The 8101-nt window shown below is 37.5% G+C and overlaps 2 pseudogenes; one reads left to right on the plus strand and one right to left on the minus strand.

The window, feature by feature from the left end:
* LOC109220225 overlaps window positions 1–2959 on the minus strand; it is a 13645-nt pseudogene extending 10686 nt beyond the window's left edge.
* A 148-nt stretch (window positions 2960–3107) lies between these two features.
* LOC109220226 overlaps window positions 3108–8101 on the plus strand; it is an 8131-nt pseudogene continuing 3137 nt past the window's right edge.

An 8101-nucleotide genomic window follows, 5' to 3' on the forward strand; every position in this document is an offset into this window, starting at 1 on the left:
TCGGAGTGGTCGTCTTTAGTCCACCAAGGAAGACCCCAACTTGGGTGTCGATAGGTATACAAAGTCAAGCTTAAAGCAGATGGAGCAATTGAAAGATTTAAAGCTCGACTAGTAGCCAAAGGCTATAGTCAAAAGAAGGACTTGACTATAATGAAACATTTTCCCCCGCAGTCAAGATTGCTACTGTCAGAACTGTGCTCTCACTAGCTGCTATGCACAATTGGCATATTCAACAGATGGATGTATACAATGCCTTCTTGTAAGGAGATTTAGATGATGAAGTCTATATGGAGATGCCACAGGGATTTTCAAGTCAGGGGGAGACAGTTGGCAAACCTCAATTAGTTTGCAGACTTGTTAACTTTTTCAGTTGCACAGGAAACTGAAGAAATTGGAGAACCATCAAAATATTCAGAAGCAGTTTCTGGTGCTGATTCAGCAAAGTGGCTAATTGCAATGAATGAAGAAATTGAGTCTCTCCACAAGAATGGTACTTGGTCTCTTGTAAAGCCACCATCAGGAAAGAGAATTGTTGGTTGCAAGTGGGTCTTCAAGAAAAAGGATGGCATTCCGGGGGTTCAAGATGCGAGGTATAAGGCACGATTAGTTGCAAAGGGCTATAGCCAGGTACAAGGGGTTGATTTTAATGATATTTCCTCACCTGTTGTTAAACATAGCTCTATCCGTGTCTTGCTTGCTTTAGTTGCCATGTATGATTTGGAATTAGAACAACTTGATGTTAAGACAGCTTTCTTACGTGGAGAACTTGAGGAACAAATATACATGCATCAACCCGAAGGATTTGAAATTGAAGGAAAAGAAGATCACGTTTGTTTGTTGAAGAAATCCTTGTACGGATTAAAACAGTCTCCAAGACAATGGTACAAAAGGTTTGATTCCTTTATGTTGGATCATGGTTATTCGAGGAGCATGTATGATAGTTGTGTTTACTTCCGGAAGTTAAATGATGGTTCATTTGTATACCTATTATTATATGTTGATGACATGCTCATTGCTGCTAAGGATTTGACAGAAATTCACAATTTGAAAAGTCAACTAAAAAGTGAATTTGAGATGAAAGATTTGGGAGCAGCTAAGAAAATTCTTGGCATGGAGATCAAAAGAGATCGAGGAGCCAACAGGTTATTCTTGACCCAGAAGAAGTACTTGGAGAAAGTCTTGGAGAGGTTTGGCATGAAAGATGCTAAACCAGTAAGTACCCCTCTTGCTGCTCATTTTAAGTTATCAGCTGCTCAGTCACCGCAGTCAGAGGAAGAAGAGAGGTATATGACACAGGTACCTTATTCCAGTGCAGTCGGCAGTATTATGTATGCAATGGTGTGCACACGCCCAGATATTTCGCAGGCAGTAAGTGTGGTGAGCCGATATATGGCTTGCCCTGGTAAAGCGCATTAGCAGGCTGTGAAATGGATTCTCAGATACTTGCGAGGTACTTCAAACACATGTTTGGAGTTTGGGAGAAATACTAATACTTTGGTTGGTTTTGTAGACTCAGATTATGCAGGTGATCTTGACAAAAGAAGATCACTAACAGGCTACGTATTTTGCATTGGTGGTTGCGCTATCAGTAATTGGAAAGCTATATTACAACATGTAGTAGCTTTATCTAATACCGAAGCAGAATATATGGCAGTGACCGAGGCTATCAAAGAAGCCTTATGGTTGAAGGGTCTCTTTGCTGAACTCAGTTTACACCAAGGTGGTATTATCATTTTTTATGATAGTCAAAGTGCCATTCACCTGACTAAAGACCAAATGTATCATGAGAGGACGAAGCATATTGATATCAAGTACCATTATATCCGGGAAACCATTGCTGATGGAAAAGTCTCTGTTCAGAAGATCAACACTAGAGACAATCCTGCTGACATGTTCATGAAACCTCTTCCAGTTGTCAAGTTCAAGCTTTGCGTGAACTTGATTGGCATTTATGAAGAATGATTTTGCCCATTGGGGCTTTTTTGGAGAAGGTGGAGCAAATTTACTAATCAGCCAAAATTAGGCCAAGGTGGAGATTTGTAATATGGCCAATCTTTTGGGCTAGTGGGGTCCATTTTATATAGGCATAAGCCTATTTGGAAGAAGAGTTGGCTGGCAATATTTTTACTTGGAGCCAAAGTATCATTGTGTAGTAGAGATTGGTTGATCAATTTCCTTTTTCTTTTTATTAGTTCTTGGAGCCCAAGTTTGGGTCCTATAAAAGGAGGGCCATCTCTTTCATTTCAAACGCACCTTTAGATGCAAAAGTAGAAGTATTTCTACTAGCTTTTGTCTTCCTTTTCATTATAGAGTATTTTGTAAGAGAGCGAGTGTTGGGAAACACTTGTGTGAAACCTTTCTTTGGAGTGATCTTGTGAGGTTATTCTCTTGGGATATTTGGGACTAATTAGAGTATTTAATCTAATTTTGTACTCTTGTTGGTATAGTGAAATTGCTTCTCTCCGCTTGTGGACGTAGGTCTCCTTGACCGAACCACGTTAAATTTGTGCCTTCTTTATCTGCTTTAATTACCGTTATTATCAACTTGTATTGTCTTTGTTATTGCCATTATAACGTTGTTTGGCTAAATTCCGCACTATCCGGGTTCCCGATCCTAACAACATCCCATAGAGAAGGAAGATGCAGGAAGACCAGCGATGACCGCGCGAGCCACCACATTGTAATGACCACTCTAAGACAACTGAAATATGGGCTGGTAATTCCCATGCCCATGAATCCTTTGGAAGATTACAAAAATTGTTGTCAATAGAGGAAGACGAATTGCAGGATATGCAATGCCAAGTTGGTCGTGCATCAGTCGAAACACTGATAAATGTTTGTTGAGCATCAAAAAACCAAGCTAGGAGAAAAGTATGGCTTGCAAAAATTGAGCCCATCCAAATTCACCTATGCAACTTTCTATTGCTTCATCAAGAGATATCTTGTTTTTCTCCTCAATTTTCCATCACTTAGAAATTGTTTTGTTTCTTCAGCCATTTTTCCCAATCTGTCTGAATACTTAACTGATGAAAAATATATGCAAAAGACTGTGTGTGAAGGTCTATATATATGTGCAAAAGAGTTGTAATTCTGTGCACTGTCAGCGTATAGATCTTTTACACTATCAGGTTAAGTTTTCTTACTATAATAGATAAATATTCATAGTAAGTCTGATATGGTAACCTTCGAGAAGTCAAAACTTTGACTGACGGGGATCCTTGTTGTGTACACGTACCAGTGAGTAGGAAATGACTAGGAGCTGATGGACCTTTACATAGGAAAAGACCACGAGTTGGTTATAGAATACATTTTATGAATTGTTCATTTTAAATATATTAACCTAAGATAAATCATATCTTACTAATGTGAATTAAGTGTCTATGTTTTATTGGTGAAATTGGATACTTGAAAACGTTGAAATTTAACAGATCCTCTCACACATTTCTTCTCCAGATGAAATGTGTGAGAGGTAATGGCAGTTCAAGCTACAATTATGAATTGAATGATTCCTATCTATCGGAATATATGGATTGCCTCATCAAGAATCTAAATGATGTACTGGTGTCACTGGAATTGGATGAGTCTGAAACTTTTTTGACGGATGGACTACTCCTTCAGATAAATCGATGTTTAAAGCAAGTGAAAATCATTCAAAAGAAAATGAGATTTTTGAGATACTTAAAATTCATTCCCTATATGCCACGGAGATGAATGGTTACATCGACCATGAGAAGCTGGAAGGTCTGGAGACACGAATTCGGTTCATGGCTGACAATGTGGGACAATTCTGTTTTTCTTTGTGGATCTTGGATGAGGATGAAGATGATGTCAATAATATCTTAAGTAAACCTCCTTATCTACTATGCCTGATTATGCTTGTGGAACTGGAAATGAAGAAGATTTTTCGTGGTGAACTAAGAGGTTCGAAGTGTACCCAATTCCGTACTCTACTGGTATATCTCAGTAACAAAATTCTTGAGAACTTTTGAAATAATGTATCTGCTCGAAAGTTTGATGTGGCAATAGATTCTTGTTGGTTTTTCTTGTTGATGTGCCAAATCGATTTATCTTGTTGCTCTTGTGGGTGAAACATTATTTTTAAGTCAAAAGCTTCATGCGAGCTCTACAATCAAAGATCACACCAGCAAGACTAATCTTACCCTGACAGAGATAATTGAGAGAAGTGAAAATTTAAAGGCACAAGTAGAAGAGAGGTACTACAAATCCTTAAAATTCATTCCCTATGGTCAGTTTCCCACAGTTGGTGGAGTCAGCTTTTTGGGTTCTTTTTTAAGGAAGTTGGATGAAATGTTGAAATCTGAATCAGGTTTAGTCATGTTGAGCATCATATTGGTATTTTACAAAAAGAGCTCTCATCGCTAACATCCATTATAAGAGATGTCGCAAAGATGCAACATGAACATGAAATTCTTAAAGATCTTCAGGGACGTATTATCAATTTGGCATATGAAGCTGAAGTTGTCATTGACTCTATACTTTCTCAATATAATTCACTTTGGCATCTCTTTTGCTCGCTTCCTACAATCATTGAAGAGATCAAGCATATTAGTGTGGAGGCGACAGAGATGTGGTCGGAAAACCTTGATCTTAAGCCTCGCTATGTGGTAGAGCCATCTAAACATTTGCCAACCCAACATAGCAATACTGTGAATGATGAGGAGATAGTTGAGTTTGAGAATGAAGCAGAACAAATAATTCGATATCTGATTCGAGGTACAAATGAGCTAGATATCATCCCAATTGTAGGCATGGGGGGACAAGGGAAAACGACTATTGCTAGAAAGGTGTACGACAATAAAATGATTGTTTCTCACTTTGATGGTCTAGCATGGTGTTGCATTTCCCAAACATATAACTGGATCGATCGAGTTACTACGAGAGATCCACAGTCAAGTTTCCATGAACAAGTTCCCAAACATTTTGATGAAGTTGCTCACATGTTGAAGAAAAGCTTAACGGGCAGGAGATATCTGATTGTCTTGGATGATATGTGAGATGTTAAGGCATGGGATGGCTTAAGATTATCTTTCCCAAATGATGAAAACGGAAGTAGAATAATAGTAACAACTCGACTCGAGGAAGTGAGTAAGCAAGTCAAGCGACATACTGATCCTTATTCTCTTCCATTCCTCACACAAGAAGAGAGTTGCCAACTGCTGCAGAAAAAAGTATTCCAACAGGAAGATGTCAGTCTAGAAGTTGCAAAAACATGCAAAGGACTGCCTCTTGTTGTTGTCTTGGCAGCTGGAATTATTAAAAAGACGAAAATGGAAGAATCTTGGTGGCATGAGGTTAAAGATGCTCTATTTTCCTACGTTGGCAAGTCCGAAGGATATAGTCTTTCAACTATGCAGTTAAGTTATGATCTTCAATTTCACTGATGAGCCTTTCAAAACACGGACTATATAGATTCTGATAGCGAGGGTGATGCTGATAATGCGAATGATTGTGCAGAGATTTGTCTCAATTTGGAGAGTCTTACCCAGCTTCAAACACTTCGCCTTTTCATTCCCTCGTCCCAACTTGTATCCAAGTTACACTTGCCTTCATGTTTAAAGAAGTTGGTACTACACACGGCTCGTATAGACAGCACGATTTCCTTTATTGCGGGACTATCAAGTCTAGAGTATCTCAAATTAAGGGATCCAAGGTGGGGCGAGTCCGAGGAACTTCAATCAGAAGAGTGGTGCCTCGGAGATATCACGTTCCATAAACTTAAGTTGTTAGAACTGGATCGCTTAGTTATCTCAAGGTGGGAAGCCTCAGAGGAATCTTTTCCCCTTCTTGAAACACTTGTTATAATTAAGATGGTGTAACGAGCTCGAGGAGATGCCCAATAGCTTTACAGATATTCAAACACTGAAACAGATTAAGGTGTTTTCATGCAGCAAAGACTCTCTCAAGGCTTCAGCTGTGAGAATTAAGGAAGAAGTCGAAGATATTGAAGGATGCGACTGTGTAGACATCATTATCAAAGTAAGTAGAAACAAACTCATATGTGCTGTTTTCGAGTATCTATGTGCATCTAACGTGCAAATAATTATATGTTTGATACAGGATGTTTATGGAAATCTCTGAAAGCTGTGGTAAAGCACATGCTGTCACAAAAAAATGGTACTCTTTTAGATGCTCGCTTTCCCTTAGTTGCTCCATGTCGATCTCAAACTAATGAGGATGTATTTGAATTTGACAATAGATGCACAAACCATATGTCATGTGTAGCATCGCACATATATTTATTTTGACTTCATAATCTGGAACTTACTATAGACGTAGATGTCATGCATAGTATTGCACATATATTTATCAAAGCAAATATAGTAGCGGAAGATCCTTAGGTTAATTAGCACACAATACACACAAAGTAAATAGAGAAGAAAAAAGTAATACATGGATTAATCGAAGTTTGACTAAGCTTAGTCCACGGGCAGAAGCAAAGAGAAGAAGTGTACAATATAAAGAATCTCTACCTACAACCCTTATATAGAGATTCTAAGTAGTCTTAAAACTATAACAGGTCGTTTGGTAGGATGCATAAGAATAGTTATGAATAAGGTGTATTAGTAATGTAGGGATTAATAATGCATGGGTAAGTAATACAAGTATCAGTTATGCAGAGATTAAGTTTAGTTTGGTGTATTAAAAATTAAAATGCATTGCATAATTTTTAAGAAAATTAGTTGTTTATAAAACGGAAAAGGGCATGATATGGCCCTCTACTATGATATACTGTTCAATACCGTCCTCTGTTATACTTTCCGTCCCTAAAAGCCCTTACCGTCCAAAAAAGTAGTATATTTATCCCTATTTTAACGGCTGGGACATGTGGCACTCTCTGAAAGACCAAGACACTCCACTTCACTAATTAAATAAACCCAACCTGCCCCAATTCCCTTGTCCTGCCCGACTAAATAAACCAGACCAACTAAGTTAATATACCAAAACCACCGTAAATAACACATAAACAAAAGATCAAAATTGAGAAAAGGAAAAAAGAACCGGATGGGTTCCATCTAGGGTTTTCGGCAGTGACAAAATTTCGGATCTAAGACTCAAGACATTCAAAAAGGTGAGTTATTTCTTCAAAAATTTGATTATTCAGCTAAGTCAAGTGGTTTTTCTGCTAATTTTGTTGAACAATGTGCCTTTTCTGCATAATGCTTCGAGCTAGGGTTTTTTCTTTTTTGTAAATGTGCATATGTCTGTTCTTATACATGCTTCCTGCTCTGTTGTTTGTCGATTTATTGTTATTTTCTCGTGTGCATCTTTTGAGGTGGTCCCTTAATTTCTGATTTCTGATAGTCTATTAGGCTTTTATGTTTCTGGTATTTTATATGTTTAGACTGTTGGTAAGGGCTACAACAGAGGTGTTATTTATTTTTTAAATAATGAAGTTATTGCTTTGAGCAGTGTGTTTTTGGTCGTGTATGATTGAATGGGGTCCAAATATCCCTTATGCATGTGATTAAGTACATTGAAAAGTGGTAGTTCTGCATTCTTTATTCGAAAAATGCATCAGTACCCCCTCACCTATACCCAGATTCCCAACTACACACTCTACCTTTGCGGGGTTTTTATTACCCCCTAAACTATTTTAAAGTATAATTATTTGCACCATAAAGCGGATGTGGCAGAGTGTGTGCTAAGAAAAAATGATTTTCAGGTTTTTCTTTTTGCTTTTTTACCATTTTTTCTTACTTTTTTTCCTTTTTATTTTCCTTTTTCTTTGTCTTTTTCTTTTACTTCTTTTTTCGTTTCTTCTCTAATTCAGGCCGATATTCATTCAGCGATGACTTTGTCTAGCCAATTTTCTTCCATTCATTCTGTTTTTCTTTTCCCTCTTTCTATCCTTTTCACGCACAAATTAAACTCTCAAAAATATCTATTTATATGCAAAGCAAAATATACTCAGATTTGGGGGAAAAAGTTCATCATCGGAAAACCTTCCTGCTCCGGAAAAAATTGAGGTATTGAAATTTTAACTGGAAAAAGTCTTCTCGCCTTATATTCGTTTTTCTTTCTTTTGCTCTTCCTCCCACACATAAATTACACTTTCAAGAAATTTATATATATATATATA

Source organism: Nicotiana attenuata, unplaced genomic scaffold (assembly GCF_001879085.1).
Source record: "Nicotiana attenuata strain UT unplaced genomic scaffold, NIATTr2, whole genome shotgun sequence".
Lineage (NCBI taxonomy): Eukaryota > Viridiplantae > Streptophyta > Magnoliopsida > Solanales > Solanaceae > Nicotiana > Nicotiana attenuata.